Source organism: Lissotriton vulgaris, chromosome 5 (genome assembly GCF_964263255.1).
Source record: "Lissotriton vulgaris chromosome 5, aLisVul1.2, whole genome shotgun sequence".
In the NCBI taxonomy this organism is placed as follows: domain Eukaryota; kingdom Metazoa; phylum Chordata; class Amphibia; order Caudata; family Salamandridae; genus Lissotriton; species Lissotriton vulgaris.
Window position 1 is genome coordinate 1,828,653,843 of NC_141693.1, and position 21,427 is coordinate 1,828,675,269.

Sequence of the window (21,427 nt, forward strand, 5' to 3'; positions counted from 1 at the left end):
ATCTCCTCTTCTATAAAACTGAGATCTTGTTGGGAAAAATGGAGATTTGCAGGGGTACTTGATTGAACAGGACGAGAATAAAACTCCAAGTGAAAGCCCTGCACTGTCTGTAACACCCAGGCGTCCTGTGTAAGCTCCTGTCACTGTCGGAGGCAGTGTTGTGTCCGACCCCCCAAAGGAAGAAGAGAAAGATCTGCAACTCTCACCTGTGTTCTGCTGATTTTTGAAATTTGTTGTTCGACTGGAAACGATTCCTGTTGAACCTCCTGCGAGAGGGATAGAAGGTCCCTCCTCTGGTCGAATCGTAGTCGTTCCTGCCACGACCAAAGTCACCTCTCTGGGAGCCTTGGGGACCTCCACGGCACGACGAGCGACCCCCGCCTCGTCCGGCCCTGTTAAAAACACCCTGGCTCAGCGCTCTCTTGATGCCTGCCTACGCTTTATCCAGCGCCGTCAAAGTCCCGACATACTTTGATACGTCCTTTACAAATTTATCCCCGAAGAGCTGACCCGCTGCTAGGGGTCCCGGTTCCGCGTCTGCCAACTCAGTCAGGTTGCCGTCCATTTTAATCAAGAGGGACTTGCGCCGCTCAGAAGATATGGTGCGATTCGCATTGCCAATAAGGCATATGGCCCGCTGGGTCCATCCTGCCAGTATATCTGGGTCAACTAGTGTAGAGGATTCCTTGGCCGCTAGGGCCATTTCCAGGATCTTGGCCAAAGGGCCTACCGCATCCAACATTTTGTCCTGGCAACCCCTCCAAGCCCGATCCAGACCACGCTTGGGGTCCTTCGAAAACTTTTTCAGAAAGGTCAAAAGACTAGCGTCTATCTCCGGCGTTTCCGCCACCTTGTCCGGGAGATCTGGCCGAGGACACTCAGACTTGAGGCGATTACGCACCTCTCTCGGGAAACTTTTCCTAAGATTCTCATGCAGATAAGCCGCGACCGCGGCCGGGGGCACCCAGTCTGAGGACCTGGGGTGCATGATGTCTGAAGGGCCGAAAGTAAATGGGGTATTTGTAGGTGCCACCCCAGCTGGTTGCGACGTCTTCGCTTTCTTTGGACGAGGCTCCTCCGAGGTGTCTGTGTCCGTGTTAGTGGTGTTTGTGTCGGTATCCGTGTCTGGATAGGTTCTGCGCTTGGACTTGGCCTTGCCCCCGGAATAAGAGTGGTCAAGTGCCTCGCCGGCGGGCAATGTGGATAAGGCTTGCGCATGTGGCCACTTAACAGAATCAGCTGCTGGCTGACCTGATGCAGATGCCTCTGTCTTCTTCTTTTGCGGCTTGTCATAGCCGTGCCTCTTAGCGAAGCCCTCCAGTTGCTTCCTGATAGGGCGAAGGGCTGCAGCTAGGGCTTGTTGGACAGTTTGTGGGACCGTGGTCTCCATAGCCCTATTCACCGAGGACTGGACTGAAGCGTCCAAAGCATTGACCAAATTGTCCTCTAAGACAGCCTCCTGCTGTCCCTCACAAGTCTCCTCCTCAGCATACTCTTCATGGCATTGCTCCCACTCAGACATTATCAGGGATGGCTTTACTACTTCCACTCCAGGGAACTGTAGCACTCCGTGATGTGCGAAGACCTTCTCAAGCCACAAGGAGGGTAAGGGGGGGGGGGGAGGGTCAGCCCACTCTTCACACTAAGATTTCAAGTTGGACCCCCTCAGCAAAGCTGTAATCACAAGGGCCAGAGACCCAGGGCAAGGTAAAAGTACAAAGAGTGTGTGCTCACTCTATCAACAGGCCACTATTTTCCAACCTTTTGCAGGCGATTTTTGAAGCAGAGCGACCACCGATGCAAGATCTACTGAGAACAGTCGTGTAATGGCAAAAAGGAAATTCGCGCCGTAGCGCGCTGCCCAAACGCGACTGAAAACCTACCAAAAGATAGCCCAAATTCAGCGCGTTGGGGAGCGCGCTGCGGCCGAGAGCCACCCGGTCCTTACAGCGTCATCGGGCGATTAGGGAAGCCCTGCGCTTGCGCGAGAGACGCGCCTACAGACAATAAGGGGAAAAATGCACCGGAGAAATAAAAGGCTCTGTGAAGAGGAGTCGGTGTCGGTCTGCTCCCGGTCAACGACCGTCACTATTTACACGCCCAGAGGTGCGCACACGAGCCACAGAGGAATGTCGGAAAACGGGTGACAAAGCGCTCCTATAACGCGTACACCCACCAGTGCACTAATCCCTGTCAAACTGCAAACAATCGACAATAAGGCAAGTCTAGAGCATATAAATGCCCAACAATCATTAAGTAATTCAAATATATAGTACATCAGATATAAACACAATAATCCATGCCAAACAGCAGAGGGAGAAAACAAAGTGCACTTATCTCTTGCTGTGAGCAGCAAAGAAAGAGGAAGATGGCTGCACGCAAGCGGTTCTTATGGACTATGGGGGCGTGCCTATGTACATGTCATGATGGGATATGTAGTTTGTTTAATGTTATTGAACGAGAAATACGTATTTTCATTGGCTGCTGTGAGTTTCAGTAAAAGAATGAGAAGCATAATCTGAAGCCTCCGGTCCTGTAATAGAATTAGTGTGCTCGCCTTGGATTCACCCGCCCTCACCGGGGGAGCCTGAAATGCAGACCTTCTTCGTGACGCCCGGCCTTGGAGGACTACGTAGCGTGGCAGACCCTGGAGGGGAACCAGAGCAACCAGCCTTGCAGGCGGAAGGACCCGCGAACGAGGACCCAAGAAAGAGGGAGCCGGACCCGCTCCGGCACAACGCTGAAACCTGCCATGGCCCGGAGGGTCGTGGCTTACACAGGTACGGAGCCGCCTTGGGGCCGCCTGGGATATACGGAAGTCGGGAGCGAGGGGCGGGACACCCGCTTTGCCACCCTAACGGGAAGACTGTTTAAAAAGCCTAGTCTATGCACGGCGCATAATCTCTCGAATCGTCACTGGTGTCGGTCGGGTGTTCTTTTGCTCCATCACTCCCTTTCCCCAATTTCTAGTTATTTTAGTGAACAACGTTTCCTTACGAGGTCTTTACTTTGTTCCATCCCCTTCCCCATTTCCCAATCGCTGCTTGAAACACGGACGAGTGGACCTATCCAAGGGAACTGGAAGAATCAAGGCCTCCTACTTAAAGCTTACTCTCTGTGGCAAGAGAGAGACAAAAGAACATTTCAGTTTTCTGCTTTTTCCCTAATTTTCAGTCTATGGTTTATGTCCAGGAAACGTGCCCAAGATAATAAAATACCTTTTTGTTGTGCAAACCAACCTCTGTCTCCTGGGCTCCTCCTCTGCGCCACAAAAACTGCCAAAGGAAAAAAACACCTACCAGGATCGTGTTGTTGTACTCAAGAATAAAGGAGTTAAACTGCCCCTAAGGCAGCAAACCCAGTAACAACATCTATTACATAAGCCATCTCTTGACAAAATAGGAGTTAGAAACCATTAATTTTATTAAAAGCTGCAGTACACTACAGAAGACAAAATATGGTTAGCTCAAATGTATAATAAATCATAAATGAGAAATCAGCAAAGGCTCAATGAATGACAGAAATCAGTTGACAGTTCTAGTTAAGAACTGGCATTAAGCTAATAAATGCAACATGAGACTCAGGGTCTTGCTCAAGTAAAATCTGCAAATTATTTTAAGTCCAGGGAATGCAATAAATCAAGCTGCGTCTGATTTCTAGGAATCAGGAAAGCAACATTGGCTCATCTCCAAAATGATACCTCTTTTGTAGGAAAATACACAGTATAAATCACATCGTCAGCAGAAGGTGAGCAAAATGTTACAAAGGGTCAGCGAATTGCAATTCTGGATAAAATGCAACAATACTTGACACCATCCTAACAAGATTCCCTAAATAAATAACAATTAGTCCCCTTGTAAGAAATGGTGTTATTAGTTGGGTGAGGTGGCGGCCCCACTCAAATAAAAAACACAATCCTTGTTAGTGTGAACCACAAAAAGTCACTAATTTCCCTGTGCTTAATCCTGTGGCAGCTTTACACAAAAGCAGTCAGGGTTAAGTTAGACAAACACAAGTAGTAGAGAAGCACCCAATAAAGTGTTATTTATGTGTAATACACAATCTGTTCATCCAATATGACTTAAATGTAATCCGTTCTATCAGTGACGGTCACAAGGTATTCCACATTGAGTCCATCAATATGTCCAAAGAGACCAATTCATTATGTATTCCTTTTATTGTTAATTTTTATTTACAATATTCTTCTTTATTACATATGGTAATCAAATGGTCAGTCCAGTCAAAGCTTTTCTTCCCTTCTACATGACTTCATTGAGGCTGCAGAGAAACATATACAAAAATATTTATAATTTAAAGAATCAAAAACCTCCAATGCATACATTTCCCATTTCCACATATCACAATAGTACATCAACCTTCATGGCCAACAGAATAGCAAACCTCACCAGAAAAGTAGAGCCAATGGATCCCACAGCATTCCTGCCTCGGTATATAAGCAGGATGCTGAGTTTTGGTCCCTGCTGGTGTAAACCGTCCTTACTACAGAACCCATGCCTTCGTCTTGGAAGGGATCGATACTGCACCCCATTTACAAACAAAGGGCCCAGTAGCGAACCCCGAAAGCTGCTGTCTTCTAGCCCGTTTGAATGTTGAGGCCAAATACTTCACCTCCCTTCTACTGGAAGACATGAATGCATGGGCAAGTTAAAAAAAAAACTTGATAACTCCGAACCAAACTGGACAATTTTGTGGCTATCAGGATGTTGGTGGCAAAGCAGACACGCATTTGCAATGCAATAGGTCTCACATGTATGCGAGTTTGAGCTATTGGCATTGAAAATGACAATACTTTTTATTTATGTATTTTTTTTTTTTAAACCTAAATAAAAGGCTTTGTCATTTACAATGCCAATAGCTTAACACCTTAGCCGCGGCCGTTATTTCGCGGCAGTGCGGCGGTTCCGCGGAGTGGGTGGGGCCGCGTCGGCCGTTGGACGTTCGCAGTACCAGCGAGGTAGTGCTCGCGACGGCCAACGGCAGCTGGGAAGGGGTTAAACTTGCGTAAATGCGAGACCTATTGCATTGCAAATGTTTGTTCCTTTTTTTAGCACAGGGAAATTAAATGATTCGCTCAGAATAACAGGACGTTGAGCTGAGGTTGGGTTTTAAAGTGGGTTCTCCCTGTTCCAAACTCAGCGACTCTAGTCACCAGGCCACCTGTAACCTCCCCTGTCCTTTTGCAAATGGGGAAGAAGGGTAAGGGAATCTTTCTCTCCTCACTAAATTATTGACGCTATTCCTGGAAGTGAAATGCATAGTATAGCCCCCACATGCTTAGCTACATGACCCTAACGAGGACCCTTTAGCTTCAACTCCCGAACTGCTGCTCTCTGTGTCAAACTCCAACAACAGTCAGGCATGATGGATTTATCCTGTTTATTCCCAGTGCAACAGCCCTTCAGGTTCGACTCACAGGCGGCTTGATAATTGGTCCCTGGTACTGCCATTCGTCCAACATGCTGATCTCTTTCTCAGAGCTCCCCGATCTAAAGACTGTCATGGTAATGACTGGGCTTGCCTTATAACCTGCATGAGATTCGTTGCATTGCTGCTATGGTAACAAATGTAAGCTAAAGCTGAGAATCTCAAAAGGCAAAGAAGCATCCGAGCCAACCTCCCGTCTGCAGTGTTTGACTGTCTTTAGAAGGGTAGCTACACAAATAGTCTACCACCCCTTTCTACAATACTTCCCCTGACTCCCAGCGGACACTCCTCTGTTATGGCGGAGGAGCGTCGCCCCACTGATCTCTGAGTTGTACAAAAAGGAAAAATAAAATGATAATAACACAATGTTATTATCATTTTATTTTTCAGTCTTCAGTCTGGGCCAGTGTAGGGCGAGCCGGGGCTGGGCTGTCATGATGATCAGTGAGGAGGAGTGGTGGGCACTGTAAGTTTTGGCCAGCCATTTCAGGACGTTTCTCCACCCACACTGTGTTGCATAGCTGGGAGGAGAACACTCCCAGGCTCCCAGGCACTGCCAATCAAAGTGCTGCTGTCATGCTGGTAATGGCCATGTCTGAACTGGGGTGGCAGAGTGGGCTAAAGAACGGGGATGGATTAAACCCAGATCTGTTGACTGGGTGTGAGTGTTTGATTGGTACAGAAGCTCCGTCCATCACCACCCCCTTTTGTACCGCTTTTGGCCGCCATAAGTGTGGCAGGGTATGCTCAGACGTGAGTCCCTTGCTCACTTTGCCACTGGATTCAAGCAAGCCTGGCTGCATTTGGCTGTAATGCCAGAAACCGGTCCTAGGAAGCTTGTTTCCGGTCCAGGGAAGGCATGGCTTGGCAGTTCGGGCTGGACTGTTCCCATGAGGCACAGGGTCAGACTGATTTGCATATGGCCATGTCTGAACTGGGGTGGCAGAGTGGGCTAAAGAACGGTGATGGATTAAACCCAGATCTGGTGACTGGTTGTGAGTGTTTGATTGGTTCAGATGCTCCGTCCATCATGACCACCTTTTGTATCGCTTTGTTCACCATAAGTTGGCAGGGTATGCTCAGACGTGAGTCCCTTGCTCACTTTGCCACTGGATTCAAGCAAACCTGGCTGCAGACGGCTGTGATTCCAGAAACCGGTCCTAGGAAGCTTGTTTCCGGTCCAGGGAAGGCATGGCTTGGCAGTTCGGGCTGGACTGTTCCCATGAGGCACAGGGTCAAGACTGATTTGCATATGGCCATGTCTGAACTGGGGTGGCAGAGTGGGCTAAAGAAGGGTGATGGATTAAACCCAGATCTGTTGACTGGATGTGAGTGTTTGATTGGTTCAGATGCTCCGTCCATCATCACCCCCTTTTGTACCGGTAATACTATTACCAGCATGACAGCAGCATTGTGATTGGCTTAAGGGAGTCTGGGAGCCTGTGTGGTGCTGGGGCTCAGAAGAGGACAGAGCAGAGGCGGCAGCCAGCAGGTAAGTCCTCTTTACTTTTTTTCCCCCATGCATCTGTCTCCCCCTTTCAACCTGCCACACCACTTCAGCACCGCAGCAGCCGCCACTGCTAATTCCTGTTACAATTCTGAAGACTGATCATACTTTTTTTTAGCACAGTGAAAAGCTGAGTTGCGTGCCTTTAGTAAGTTTTATTATGGTGGAAGAAGCTATAAGTGTGTCAGAATATGTTGATTGCTGTGATCGGATGGTTGGCTCTGCCAGAAAACATCAATATTTATTTGTGACCTTAGTGCTTTTGGCGAATTACACATTTTACATGCATATGGTTATCTTGGAGTCCTGGGTACATCATTTGGGGGAAGATGGTGCTTCATTATGTTTTTTTTATTTTTATTGAAAGTTCATAAACATTACAAGATACAATAATATCATATATAGCTACATATTACAAAATTTCAAAAGAAAATATTAGATTAAGTCTACAGTACAGAATATTACAGTATGATAAATATTGATTTCTAAATGCTCAGCAATATGATTACAATATACCTCTAATGCAGAGAGATCCTAATAAGTTAAAGTGCAGAGTGCAGAATCGAGATACATATACATATACAAACCCTATCATGTTATATCAAATTTGACAAGAGAGCAGAGGGAAAGATGGACCTTAAAATAAGGTGCAGAGTGCTATACCCGGACGAGTACATATGTTCTGTCCTTTTATACAGACTGCGATACACTCTCCTATATTTCAGACATGGTGCTTCATTATGTGACTGTAAAATCTCTTTACTTGCAGGAATGAGCAGACCAGTTACTCGAAGCATCCAGTCTTTGTTAAAGACTGTAGCTGTGCTTTCTGCTTACCGAACGCAGAATGCAAACTGTTTCTTTTCGTGTCAGAACCACGACTATGAAAAGCGCTTCCTATGACCATCGCCTACATTTAAGCCAGCCATTCCTTTCTTCTTAACACAAACCTTGAAGTAATAGTCACTTTCCTTGTATAAGCTGGCCTTGGAAAGCGCAGTACACAGCTAACTTGTTCCTCTTCTGGTCTGGAACCTGCTCAGTGCAACAGCCCTATCAGAAGGTAGGATACAGTTGAAGGTTGACCCTTCACCCCACTTTATCCTGACTTGTTATAGGGCCCTGGGGCGATACTGGCAACAACAAAAAAACTTGTCACCACCACCCAAGCAGGCTCCTATGTTTAGACATGCTGCACGGCTTTGAGCATGCGCTGCATGTCTATGGGGTTGTGAATGTGTGAGAGCTGAAATGAAAAGCACCTCTCACTTATGCACAACCCATAGATGGGGCCCTGCAGATGCCCTCTCACCTTTGCTGCCGACATGCGCAGTTTGCTTGTGAGCTCCAGAGAACATGGACGTGAAATCACACAAAGCAACATTCGAGTCCGGTTGTGTGTGTTGATTTCTGCAGCTCAAAGCTGCAAAGGGCAGCTTCTTGTGCTGTCAGTGGTAGTGGGGCAACACCCTTGTACAGTACCCCTAAGCACCAGCCGGCAGCCGCCTCTGCCTGAGTGAGGGAGCCACCTCGGCCAGGTACCTATGCTTCAACATATACATGAAAGGGAGGACTTACACAATTACACCCCGCTCCAAGTACTGGAGATACGGCGCAGACCTGCATTGTTGTGTGAATGGCCTTTATCTGCAGTTGAACAGATCACCATGTATAAGATCCTAGGACTTTTTTTACATATTCTAAAAGTTTGTGAGGCGCTACCTCAAATAACGAACAGATGTGTTTGCGTTTCCAGTAGACCAAGAGTGAGGGTATCCACTGTTAAACGTCCCCTTAAAAGATTAGGATATCTGTTATACTGAGGCCGGGGAACCGTTTGTAAATGGTCAACCTTAACTGTCTATAAAGATGGCTGTCCGACCTCGAAGGCGGGATTACAATCCTCAAAGACTGCCAGCATTAAGCTGGTGCAGTTTCATCAGAGGCATAGATTGTCGGATCTGTTTTTCTGCTTCATGAAGTCTTAGTCTGATTAGGAAACTTATAGACTCATCCCTAGTGCTTGCAAAACAAAGGATATCTTTGATCTTCAAATGGTATAGCGTACAGGCTCGGGCTACCGCAGAACTCAATACATTATTGAAGCCGAAGGCATCTGAGGGATAAAACAGGCCCAATACAAAATCAAGAATCCCGCTGGCCTTATTGATTCACCTGGCGATGGTTTCTCTGTGGTGTGGTTCAAACACCACATTCTACTCCCCTTGGTAAGGGAGTATGGAATCCCACGCAGGCAACAACATTAATTCAATCCTTTCTCATGTGTAGGGTTTCCCTGAAATTATATTTGATACTTGACACAAGTTAAAAGTAAATCTCCCGCTTCCGCATTTTATGATTATCACAAAATTGCACATCCTCAATCCACTGAGATGGATTCATGTAGATGGAGTAATATAGAATGGCACATAAATATTGATTATCCGTATTGGCTTTTGGGATAGTTCTCCAAATCGTCCACATTTAACGCATCCTATCTCAAAGTTAAACAAATAAGCTGTCGCATTATCCTTCCAGAAAGAGTCACAGGTAGATCTACCTATCTACCTAACATTTTGCCATCTTATTCCTCAACGTTTAAAAAAACTCAGAAAATATAACCTGTGTGTAAGATTCCTATTTAAAACAGCACGATTCTCTGATCTTGCCCAAAACCTCACCTTGTAGGTTTTAATCTACATATGCAAGATGTATGTATATGGTATTTCTGCAGCATGAACCTAGTTAACAGGCAGCAGAGCACGGCATAGGGTTAAGGACAAGCATAAAGTCAACTAATGATAGGAGAGGGAGCTATTGTGTGGTCTGTTAATGTATTGGGATGCAGTGTTCTATAAGAGGTGAGTCTTCTACTCATTCTTAAATTGGAGTAGCTCTGGGGTGGGCCTGATGGATCTGGGGATGCAAATCCATATCGTGGTTGCACATTTGGAATAGGCCTGCAGTCTTGTTTATTATTTTTTACACTTCTTAGTTTGCTGTCTGATGGCTTTCTAGCTGCAGGTGAACCAAGTACCACCAGAGATGGTGGACTTGTAGGCAAGATAAGCGAGGTGCTGGTTTTAAATGATGCAGCTTGTTTTGGATAGGTGGTACACTGGTAAGAGGATCCAAAGGAGTTCCATCAGCATAGGGGTGACGTGAATATATTTTGTCAGGCCTAGGGTGATACATAGTGTTGCATATAGAATGCCTTTAAAGAGTGACATATTAGAGTCTGGGAGGACATAGAGCACCATCCAAATGCAAGAGCACAAGGGCTTGAACAGCAGTCCTGAAGTCTTTGCGAAAGAAACCAATCCATAAAAATACATGTTACAAGGGCCACTTTGACTTTCTCTAGAACAAATTGTTAAAAGGATGTTCTACAATGAACACATAACCAACTACATACGGACCACAGCATTGAACATGCAGTCAACAATTTAATAAGTTAACGCACAGTAAAGAACAAGTAACTTGCCTTTAGTAACACCATATCTGGTAGAGACTCTGTGTAGCTGCATATTCCTTACCTTAGAATTATCCCCAGGCAGACTGGATCTGGAATTTTTTTTGAGTAGTACTGCTGCACGCCGGTAGGTGGCTTCGTTCATCTCCACGTTGCATTGTCCGTGCCATGACATGAAGTTAGCGGTTCCTACATAGGCGCCACCCGAGCATGCTTACGTCAGTTTCTTTTTGCGATTTTTCACGGCAGGAGCACAGAGACATGAAGAACACGGACCACTGGTGTGGAAAACTATGGCCCAGGGAGTAGAAATAGCCCTGTCCCTAGAAATCTGTTCACAGAGCAGGAAGAATGGATGAGTCGCTAAGGTATCTGTGGCAAGATGGAGCCTCTCCCGGATGAGGCTTTATCAAAGGTAAGTAACGTATTCATTTGATATAGACTTCCAGCCGCAGATTCCTTACCTTTGAATACATACCCAAGCGATACCTCCCTGGAGGTGGGTCTGCGAAACAATTTAACACCAGAAAGTCCTGCAGGATCGATAATGTAAAGTGCCTATCTTGGACGAATATGACTTTCAAGGCAATTTTGTTTTGTGAACATGTGCAGAGAGGTCCACGTTGCTGCCTGGCAGGTGTCTAGGACTGCTAGTGCAATGGTCACAGCCTTGGCTCTGGTGGAATAACCACATAAGCCCTCAGGGGGTTTCTTCTTGGCCAATGCGTAGCAGATCTTAAAGTAGAGTACGATCCATGAGGATATGGTCCACTTCTGCGCGGCCTTCCCTTTCTGCGCTCGGCATACCTCATGAAGAGTTGGTCATCCACCCGGAACGATCTCGTACGGACAAGGTAGAATGACGATGCTCTTTTTGGGTTCAGTCGGTGAAGCCTCTCGTCTTCTTTAGAGGGAGGTGGTGGAGTGTAAAAGAGAGGCAGGGTGATGCACTGGCCTACATTAAAGGGAGTAATCACTTTCGGCAGAAAGGAAGCTGTAGTTCGTAGAACCAGCTTGCTTGGGTAGATGTTCAAGTATAGAGGCTTGAATGACAAAGCCTGATGCTCACTGACCCTCTAGGCAGATGTTATTGCCTCCAGGAAGGCTGTCTTGATGTTAAGAAACCTGAGAGGATAGTTTTGCAAGGGCTCAAAAGGAGCGCACATCAGGAACATTAGGATTAGATAAAGGTCCCAACGAGGCAGGAAACATATGTTGCAAGCCTTTCAAGAACCTATGTACAATAGGGGATTTGAAGCGGGATGGCTAGTCAGGCAACCACAGAAAGGCTGATATAACAGAAAGGTAGCCCTTTAAGGAGAAGAACCCTGCTGGGCAAGGAAAATAATACATAGAAGAACTTGAGAAAGAGGGTCAACCAGTTTTTCTGCACACCATGCTACAAACTTGCCCTAATGGCAGGTGTATACCTTTTTGGTGGAGGGACGCCTGGCTGTCAAGATAACATTGCAGACTTCGGGCGGAAGGTTGAAAGCTGTCAAATGTTGCCGCTCAATCACCACACAAGAGGGCGGAGTGTTGACAGGTTCGGTTAGAGAACCCTCCCTTGCTGCTGCGACAGAAGATCCACCTGAAGGGGCAGCCTGATTGGAGGACTGATGACCGTACTCTGCAACTCAGGATACCAAACTCTCTGAGCCCATTCCGGGGCTACAAGGATGACCTAGGCCCTGTCCTTCTTGATCTTCTTGGGAACTCTGGGCAGGAGTTGTATGGGCGGAAAGGTGCAGGAGAGGCCCGTCTTTATGGAGGCGAACAGATCTAACCAAGGCTCTCCGCACTGTTGAAAGAAACCTTCCATCACCTCCCACTGGAGACGTCACTCGTGATCCTCTAGGCATCCTCAGTTGAGTTTGTCCGCCCTGGCATTGAGAGAGCCCAAAAGGTGTTGAATCACCAGGGATATGCCCTCATGTTTTAGCAAAGTCCAGTGACACCGTGCCTCGTGACAAAGGGTCCATGACCCCACCTCGCCCTGTATGTTCGAGTACCATGTAGCGGTGGTGATGGTCGTGGACACCTCCAGCCTTTCCTTGACGGAGGGTAGAAAGACTTTTAATGCTAGCTGGATTGCCCGGAGCTCCAGAAGGTTTATGTGGAGTCTAGATTTCGCTGGATACCAGAGGCCACTGATCTCCACTTCTCCCAGATGGCCGCCCTATCCCAGGAGGGGAAGGGAGAGGGGTCTGCCTCTGACCCAATCACAGTTCGTTAACCTCCAGTGCAGATCTTTAGCAGTTCCCTCCAAGATATGGACCATGTCGGAGAAATTCCCCTGATGCTGGCTACTGGAACTTCAGGTCCCACTGCCGAGCCCGAATAGGCCAGCGGGCATAAATCATAAGTAGGACTCAGGAGGCCCAGCAGCCTCAGAGTCAGTCTAGGACAGAGGCTGAAACATCGATACCATAGCCTTATTATCCTGGACTTGCCGTTCAGGAGGATAGGCCCAAAACTGCACCATGTCCAGAACAGCTCCGATGAAAGGGAGCATCTGAGAGGGAGTCAGGTGTGACTTTAACAAGTTGATAGTGAACCTCAGCGAATGCAGGGGGTCTTCTATAGTCTATAGGTTGGAGACAACAGTCTGAGGCGAGCCCACTTTCAACAGCCAGGAATCGAGGTAGGGGAAGACTGGCACCCTTGATCTCCAAAGATGAGCTGCAACCACCGCCATCATCTTGGTGAACGCCCGCTGGTAAGGCCAAAAGGAAGCATGGCAAAATGAAAGTGCTTGTGGCCCACCACAAACCGCAGGGAATGCCTATGGACAGGCAGGATGGGAGTGTGGAATTATACATCCTGCAAGTCCAGCACTACCATCCAGTCTCCTGGGCAGATAGGACATGAGCGAGCTTGAGCATTTTGAACTTCTCCTTCTTTAGGAAGAAATTGAGAGGGTGCAGGTCTAGGATAGGACGAAGGTTTCCATCCTTCTTGGGCACCATGAAGTAGTGTGAATAGCAACCATGGCCTACTTCGGACGTCGGCACCCTCTCAATGGTCTCAATGGCTCCCTTGGCCAAGAGAGCCATCATTTCCTGGTAGAGCAAAGAGAGATGGTCCTCCATCAGCCTGCCGCACGGAGGTGGCATTGGTGGAGGGGTAGTCATGAAGGGGAAAGAGTATCCCCTCCGGACAATTAGGATAATCCATCGGTCTGGTGTTATAGACCTCCAATGGGGCAGTTACTGGTGCATCCTGCCTCCCACTGGCTGCCCATGATGGTGGGAAGGCAGACTATAAGGGTTTGGAGGCTGTCGATTGATGGTCGAACTGACGCAACCTTTGGTCTGTGGGTATCGCATCCTTGGCCACTCAGATGCTGCACACTGCAGTGGCTTGGAGGGTATAGATGCAGGTATAAGCCCTTTCCATGGCTGCAAAAGGTGGATTGGGGATGGAGAGGGGCCATGGAAAGGTCCAAGGACCTGGCCCTAGCCCTGCTGTTCTTAAAGCATCTCCAAAGGGGTGAGAGCCGTCAAAGGGCATATCCATAAGCAATGCTTTGACATCTCCTGAAAAGCCAGTTTTTCTCATCTAGGCGTAGCGCCATAAGTCCACCGTCCGGAAAAACTGCTCTGTCCAGCGAGATAGTGGTATTCAGTCCACATCTGATTGTAAACTTAGCTGCATCTCTTCCATACGCAACAGCCTGGGGGAATATGGTCCGGGCCTCCTCCGGAACCATGGGCAGCACCTCCACAACCGAAACGCATACAGCATGCACGGACTGCAGTGCCAGAATGGTGGGGAAAAACATCTCCTTGTCTAAGGTGTCCAGCCTCTTGGATTCCCTATCCAGTGAGATGGTAGAAAATGTAAAAAGTTTGAAAAAAGTTTATGCCTCGCACACCTCTTTTTTTAGCAAATTTATCTAAATGTATTCATCAAGGGGATCTATCCTGGTGTACGCTTCATCCTTAAAGCGTCTGTAATATGCATCGAAATCGCTGATATACAAGTAGTATCAGTCCCAGGATGCATCACGCCTTATGAACATCATTGTAAGCCAAATGTAAACCACAATGGATTAAATTTGGCTTACGATGATGTTTATCATCTCATATGGCGTGATGCATCCTGGGACTGATATTACTTTTATATATCAGCGATTTAGTGGTAGGGAATGTACCAGGATTTTTATGGAAGGTAGAGGCTTGGACCTCCAAGCTCTCCGGGGTAGGGCGTTTGTGAGGAAACTGGGGTACCCCGGATGCAGGCAGTGGCGATGTGGAAAATTTGATTTCGATGTGAACATTGCCGGCGCCATCTTGTCCAAACCTGGGCCCGTGCAAGCACGTAAGCAGCAGCCATCTTAGACACCATGACCGCTTCGTACACTGCTAATCGCCTGCACGTCTCCCTGGCCTCGCAAACATCCCCCGCGCGCTGACAGCCCCCATGCACACCCGGCTGAACCATAAACACACCTACAGCTCAACCCTACCCCGGAGCCACTTCCTGTGCCGGACCCACATACTCTTTCATCCCTTTCACACGAACAGTCCCTTTGATAACCCCTTCCCCTGTACCCGATTGTTCGACCCGATCCCAGGCCATCACCTAGCCCTGCGGATGCAGTTTATTGCCCCCATACTGTAAAAACTCGCCTTTAATCAATGTCACCACCCCATGAGATCCGACCCATTGCGCACATTTCGGTTCCCAATGGAATGTCCAGCTGCGCGATAAGTCATCACCAGCTGAGATTGGGGTGGGGACCTCTACTGTGAATATGTGTGGGAACGGGCCTGAAGCAGGGATTCCGGGGATTTCTTACTGTACTTCAAAGTAATGTTAAGAATGTGTCTTCATGCAATAAAGCAATAAACTACAGTATAAGAGGCCAGGCCGCAGAGATGCAGTTAGAGCACCTCGAGACGATACCTTGTTTGTCCGATCTGACGTGCTTTGCTCTGGAGAAATAAAAACCCGTTTCCTGCTTTCCAGTTTCCAGTGCCCGCCTCTTTATTTGATAATTATTGAATGGTTCAGAGGCGACTACCGCCAAGCAGTACTTGAAGGTCTCCGGCAGAAAACTGCTTTTAAACAGCGACAGGCAGTTGTCCTGTTCACAGGAGCCCCTTTGCCTCGCTTGGACCAAGTCTCAAGCAGGACATCTGTAGGGGCATCATTAAATGAAACAAGTGGTTCTGAGGAGGTCACTCCTGGTTGAAGCACCTCTGTCAAGACGTTTGTCTTGACTTGCACTGAGGGTAGTGTAAGGTCCAGGCCCTCGGCTGCCCTCTACACCACCATTGCAAACAAAGCTTCCTTCTCCGTAGCCACGGTGGGGCGAGAATGCATTCCGGTATTTGGAGAAGTGTCCAGTCCCCTGGTCTCTGCTAAGTCTCACACCAGTCCACGTTAGTATCTAAGGGCTGGTATTCTTCAGGGTCCAGCACTCCTCTCACTCCTCCATGAGTCCTAACACATTGGAATAGGACTCTGGCCTGGAAGACATGGCTCGAGTCGACACCGGAGTCAGTGTCGTACGACAGCCCTCTAGCTCTGTGTCTGTCTGGGATCAGAAAGCGATGGCGGCGTTGGGAGCGTTTGCATCGGGACTGGCGCTGGCGAAGGTCAAGATAGTACGACCAACACCAGGCCAAATCTGTTGATTCAAGGGGCCTGACTGGCACAGGGGTAGGAACAGCAGATGTGGAACCAGTAGGGGCCCATCCCAAACCCACGGGCCCAAAAGCACGCTGGTGAGAAGAGGCTGCTCAAATATGAAATGCATGGCCTCCTGGAGTTGAGCTAGGGTCTCTTCTGCCCCCTGGAACTCGGGGAAGAAAAAAGCTAGGCACTAGCACAAACGCGTAGCCAGGCCTCAAATGGTGATGCTCGCTCGTCGGCTGATGGATGAGGTGAAGTTGAAGACCTCTTTGACTTCTTACTCTTCTTGCTGTGAGACTTACCCGAGTGACCAGCCTTCTACCAGTGCAACAAAGATCTTGGACTCTGCGACCGATCCCGGGACCTTCCTCTCGTCCAGAATTGAGAATATTGCGGCGTTGCAAGTCGAGCTGCCAAGAGCTTGAGGGATCGCTCCCTCAAAGCCTTTGGATTCATCGCATAACCATCAACATTGGTATTCATATCGTGGTCGCGCTCAGGGCACCAGAGGCCAACTAGATGGAGGTCCTTCACTGACATCAATCATGACAGGCACCACAGGCCTTGAAGTCGGCCTTCCTAGATAACATTCCTGCCACACCAGGAGAAAAATTTCTCAAAAGACTTCGACAAAAGTTTTTAAAAAAACGACTAGTCCAAAAGTGACTAGGAGTAGCTCTCTTCTGATCTGCAATGATTGGCATGGAAAGAAAAGAACTGATGGCAGCTCGCTGGGGTGGTGTCTATACAGCACCGCACATACCACTTTTGACACAGACAAAACAAGATGGAGCTGAACAATGCCACCTACCAGCGTGCAGGGGTACTGCTCACAAACATTTCTGGATCCATTCTGACACATGCAGGTCATTCTAAGGTAAGGAATCTGTGGCTAGCAGTCTCTATGAGATAATAGAACTAAATGTATCAAAAAAACTTTATTTTTCAAGATTTGTAAACAACAATACAAAAAGGTACTATTTGCTCAGGATTCTGGATAGAAATAAAACCCAATAGACTGCTATTGACAATCATCTTATCACTCGCACACAAATAGCATGGCAGCAAAACATACAGCTAGTTAAGCGCTTACAAGCCAAACAGGGCCACACTCCAGTTTCCTTCTCATATGTAGAAACAGTACATCTTAGTTTGTGCACACAACACCAAAACCAGATGGTTGACTGAGCACTACCACTTCAACTGTATATACATGTTTTGCACAATAACACATTGCATACACTAAAGAGCACATCACTTAAAGCATGCTGCTTCTAATCACAGTGAACTATAAAAATTTATTTTCCACACACACACACACGCCCAAGAAAATGTTTTAGCTACGTCAGCTTGGTACCTACATACACACAACAAAGCACGTAAGCTACATGGCTTGCTAAGCTCTGCAGCCTCACTAGCGCTCCCTGTACCTAACCACAAGCTATTTGGACCATATTAACCCAAACATACAACACCACAAGCACGCAGCATAGCATCAAAGGCATGTAATCAGCTAAAGATGCCTCTAAATAGTACTGGCGCCTCTGCACTTAAATCTGTACATGTAAAGCACATTTAGCTCTTACGTAGTACTGTCCACAAACTAAACAATACAGCAGTTCTGAGGTCGCTCCAGAACTGCTGTGCAAATCATTGTATTGTCACTTCTGGATGGTGACAATACCTTGCTCCTTGACCCAACTGTCTCCAGTGCCCCCCAGTGGTATCCTGCACCGCAGAGTAAGCCTCTGCAAGGGGCTGAAGAAATGTGACCACAGCACTCTTACCCTAATGGATCTCCATTGGCTCTCCTTTCCAGTCTGCACATCTTCAAAAGCAGCCAGCCTGATATGAAAAGCTATCTGATGGGCACCTCCAGTATCTGCCGGACAAGCTCACCTCTTCTGGTGGCTGTCAACACCCGCAGCTAGTACACGATCAGAATGGAGACGGAAGAGTGCAAAAATATTATTTTCAAAACCAAACTTGCCTTCTCTGTTTACACGCCTAGCTTCTGGAACGACATACTTGTATCCATCAGGACTGCACCAACCCTATTCCAATGTAAGAAAGAGAGGTAAGCACCCCTCTTTAAAGATCAATGCATCACAATGAATTACCAGCCCACCTCCACTCTCAGAACCCAACTCTCCTTCCGATCGCTCATTCACTCTAAATTTGCCTTTGACCGTGTACAGTTATCCACTGCCATTTGGCTAGATTTGTACTATGAAAATACCACAAACTTTCATGTTTAAATGAAACTGACAGATACTTTCTTTTCAAATAGACTACATTTTGTACATTTTGCTTAAGTCAAAGAGAATTCCACATACATAAATGGGGCACACATTGTTCAACCTGAATACGACCATACAATTCATAGTAAGGTGCATGTAAATGCTGGCTACATAACGAAACGTTAGACACAAGCAACATAGCAGCGAGACCTCAAAATATTCAGGATTTATTGCGGTTCAAATATGAGACCTTGTGCAGGTCTCAGATATTCCAGGGCAGCCGACCAGTCACCTGATTAAGATCTCTTCTTCGTGTGCTTGATTTTCTTGTGTTGAAGAAAGAATCAAATTACTCCATTGAAATGCAATGGTCAAATGCGTCATTGTGTGTATAAGTTTTGTAAATCTTGTGTTTATGGTACCAGTCTGACCTTATGAGCTCATAAGAATCGTTTCTATTTTATTAATAAATGAAGCGTAGCATTGCCAGACAATCCCAGCTTCTAGGCAGGGAAATGCATTATATACAAATGCAAAGCAATTCAATTGATCATTAAGAAGTGAAGAAAAGATTAAGAACTGAACTATGAAAACCAGTGCATGCATCACTGCCTTGCTTTTCGCGATCTGTGAAAGAATAAGATGGGTCACCAGCTGCTCTACTGGAGCCACCCGAGGCGATCTTGCCGGGTGTGCTCGAACAGGCACGGACTGATTCACAAGTATGGTTTGAACAAGTGTCGCCAGTGTCCCAGGCAGTATGCCAAAGATATCGGCTTTGTAAAGTTGGACTAAACTTGTAAAAACAATTACGGCTGCATGGACCTGGAAGGAAAGAGCTGCAAAGAAAGGAACGCTATGAATTGGCACAAAATGGACTATGCTCCCAGCATGGTTGCCTAGCATTTGCCATATCCTACATAAATGGCAGTCCAGATAAGGCTGCAATGTTGAAGAGGGTTTTTGCTCTGTGAACAGCTTGGAAATAAATGGTTGCACTGCCTCTTCCTAAGCTGTCATGAAAGCTTGGTAGGGTTGTGCAGCTGCAACACTCATATCTGCTTAGTGGCCACAGTTCAAGTGCTAAACTCGGACCCATTTCTATATAAAATAGACCTTTGCATGCTTGTCATAGCACATATGTAAAGGGAAAGAGCAAGACTGCAAGCCCCAAAAGAGCATGATGCTGTTGGCTAAACAAATCCCTTATTTATGGTCGTCATTTAGGAGCTGCAGCTGGGACCCCTGGCTTACTCCTTACGACTCCTAGCACTGGTCTTGCAAACCTTGGCTTCAGAGGTGGCAAAATCAGAACCAAATCAGAGGTTGAGCTGCATTCCTTAGTTACACAATTCTGCACTGGGCCTTTGGTGGCCGCTGTGGTAAGTCAAAATGGTTTTAAATGAATGTTGTGGGTGTGCTTGCAGGTGAAAATATGATTGTGAGATAAGAGCATGTATGCGTGAGCATGTCTGCATGTTTAAGCATATGTATGAGTGAGAGTCAGTGACAGGTGGTGGGTGAGACTGAGACCCAAATGTCCTATTCTGTGATGCAAGGCAGCCCAGCACCAAAGATGCTGCACTGCCTTGTGTCAAAGGGAGAGAGAAAAATGCAGAATATCTCCTAAGATATGGTGCACTGTTTCTCTCCCTGTGCACTGGTGCACTTTTGGCAGCCACTTTGTAGAGCACACACCCTTGCGCCATAGTGCCAGCGTGTGTTCTTCTCTGAAGCATAGGCTTTGTCCTGCAAGGGGTAACTTCCAATATAAAAACTATGCTTTAAGGCTTTTTCCACTTAATATTTGTGTTGTAAAATACATAACACATGAAAAGTTATAAAAACAAGGAGAAATTAAAACATTATGCCTTCCTCAAGAAGTGGTAAGATTTTGGCGCAAATTCATCTCTACCAATGTTTGTAGATAGGGATTTATGTCAAAACCTATCCGTGGTTGCATTGGAACGCAGTGCATAGCACATTTTTGTGTTATTTTGGGATATTTGTGTTGGATAGTAAATCCCTCCATAACAATTTGCACACGGTTTGTGCCACAAAAGTGACTCAAGCAAGGTGCAAAGCATTAATAAACCTGGGCCTGAGTGTCCATAAGTATGCACGAATAAGAGTGAGATTAAGAGTGAATGTAAATAAGAATGACTAAGTGAGTATAAGGGGTAAAAAAGTGTGAGTGTGATGTTAGGGTCATGTGACATGCCCTCCTGGAAAAAATCTCGATCATGGGTCATATGATGTCACTTCCTGTGATGTAATTAAGGTCAATGGGTATGTGATGGCACTTCCACTACTCTTGGCATTTTGGTGAATCGATGCCCATGCCCTCTTTGGGCCGGACATGAAATAGTTCGGCGACTCAGTCATCAGCACCATCTCCAAAAGTCAGGAAAACTTGGTGCTGAGTCTACCACACAATAATAGGGCTTTAAGTGGGGCAGGCCCTTAAAAAGTCTGTATTTTAAACTGACTTTGAAACTGGTCCATATTACGATCAATATTCGTGTCCTTAACTTTACAAGCAAATACACAAATCGATTTTTCAACAATTACTGTAAAACCTGTAAGGTAATCTTTTCAGTGATACATGTTAATATTTCATGTTTTATTTCGTCATGCACTCCCCAGAAGTATCTACTTTATGCAGATACATTACTTTTGTAATTTGTTTTTCATGCACCAGTGACTCTTGTATAGTGCATACTGTGAACAGCGTTTCCTCCAATGTCTGGGTAAATTCACGCTGTGGGTTGATGTTTATGATGGAATCCTATTACTATAAGTAAAATGTCACAAGGGAGAAGGGCATAAGTGTCAAACTGAGTGAAAAATTACAGAGAACAATGGAGTGGGGGAGGGAATCGAGTGATTAAGACACTCCACAGACCACTACCCCTCCCACAGACCACTACCTCTCCCACAGTAAGTAAGTAAGTAATTTTATTTAGCATAGTTACTTAAAACCATTGCAATACAAAAACAGAATAAAAGAAGATTTTTTTTAAACTACATGTTTGTTAAAACCAGTAAAACACAATCACAGTTCCTCGATTCATTTAAGCACAAAATTTCATTCTGGTGGATTAGTCTTTTAAAATTTTG

General features: G+C 46.5%; 1 protein-coding gene and 1 pseudogene across 1 annotated transcript in view; both read left to right on the forward strand.

Annotated features, from left to right (window-relative positions):
• Nucleotides 1-21,427, forward strand: part of SKAP1 (src kinase associated phosphoprotein 1) — a 1,438,262-nt gene that overhangs the window by 294,491 nt on the left and 1,122,344 nt on the right. The gene's annotated exons all lie outside the window — the stretch shown is intronic.
• On the forward strand, nt 18,950-19,102 carry LOC147717467 (small ribosomal subunit protein uS14 pseudogene; annotated as a pseudogene).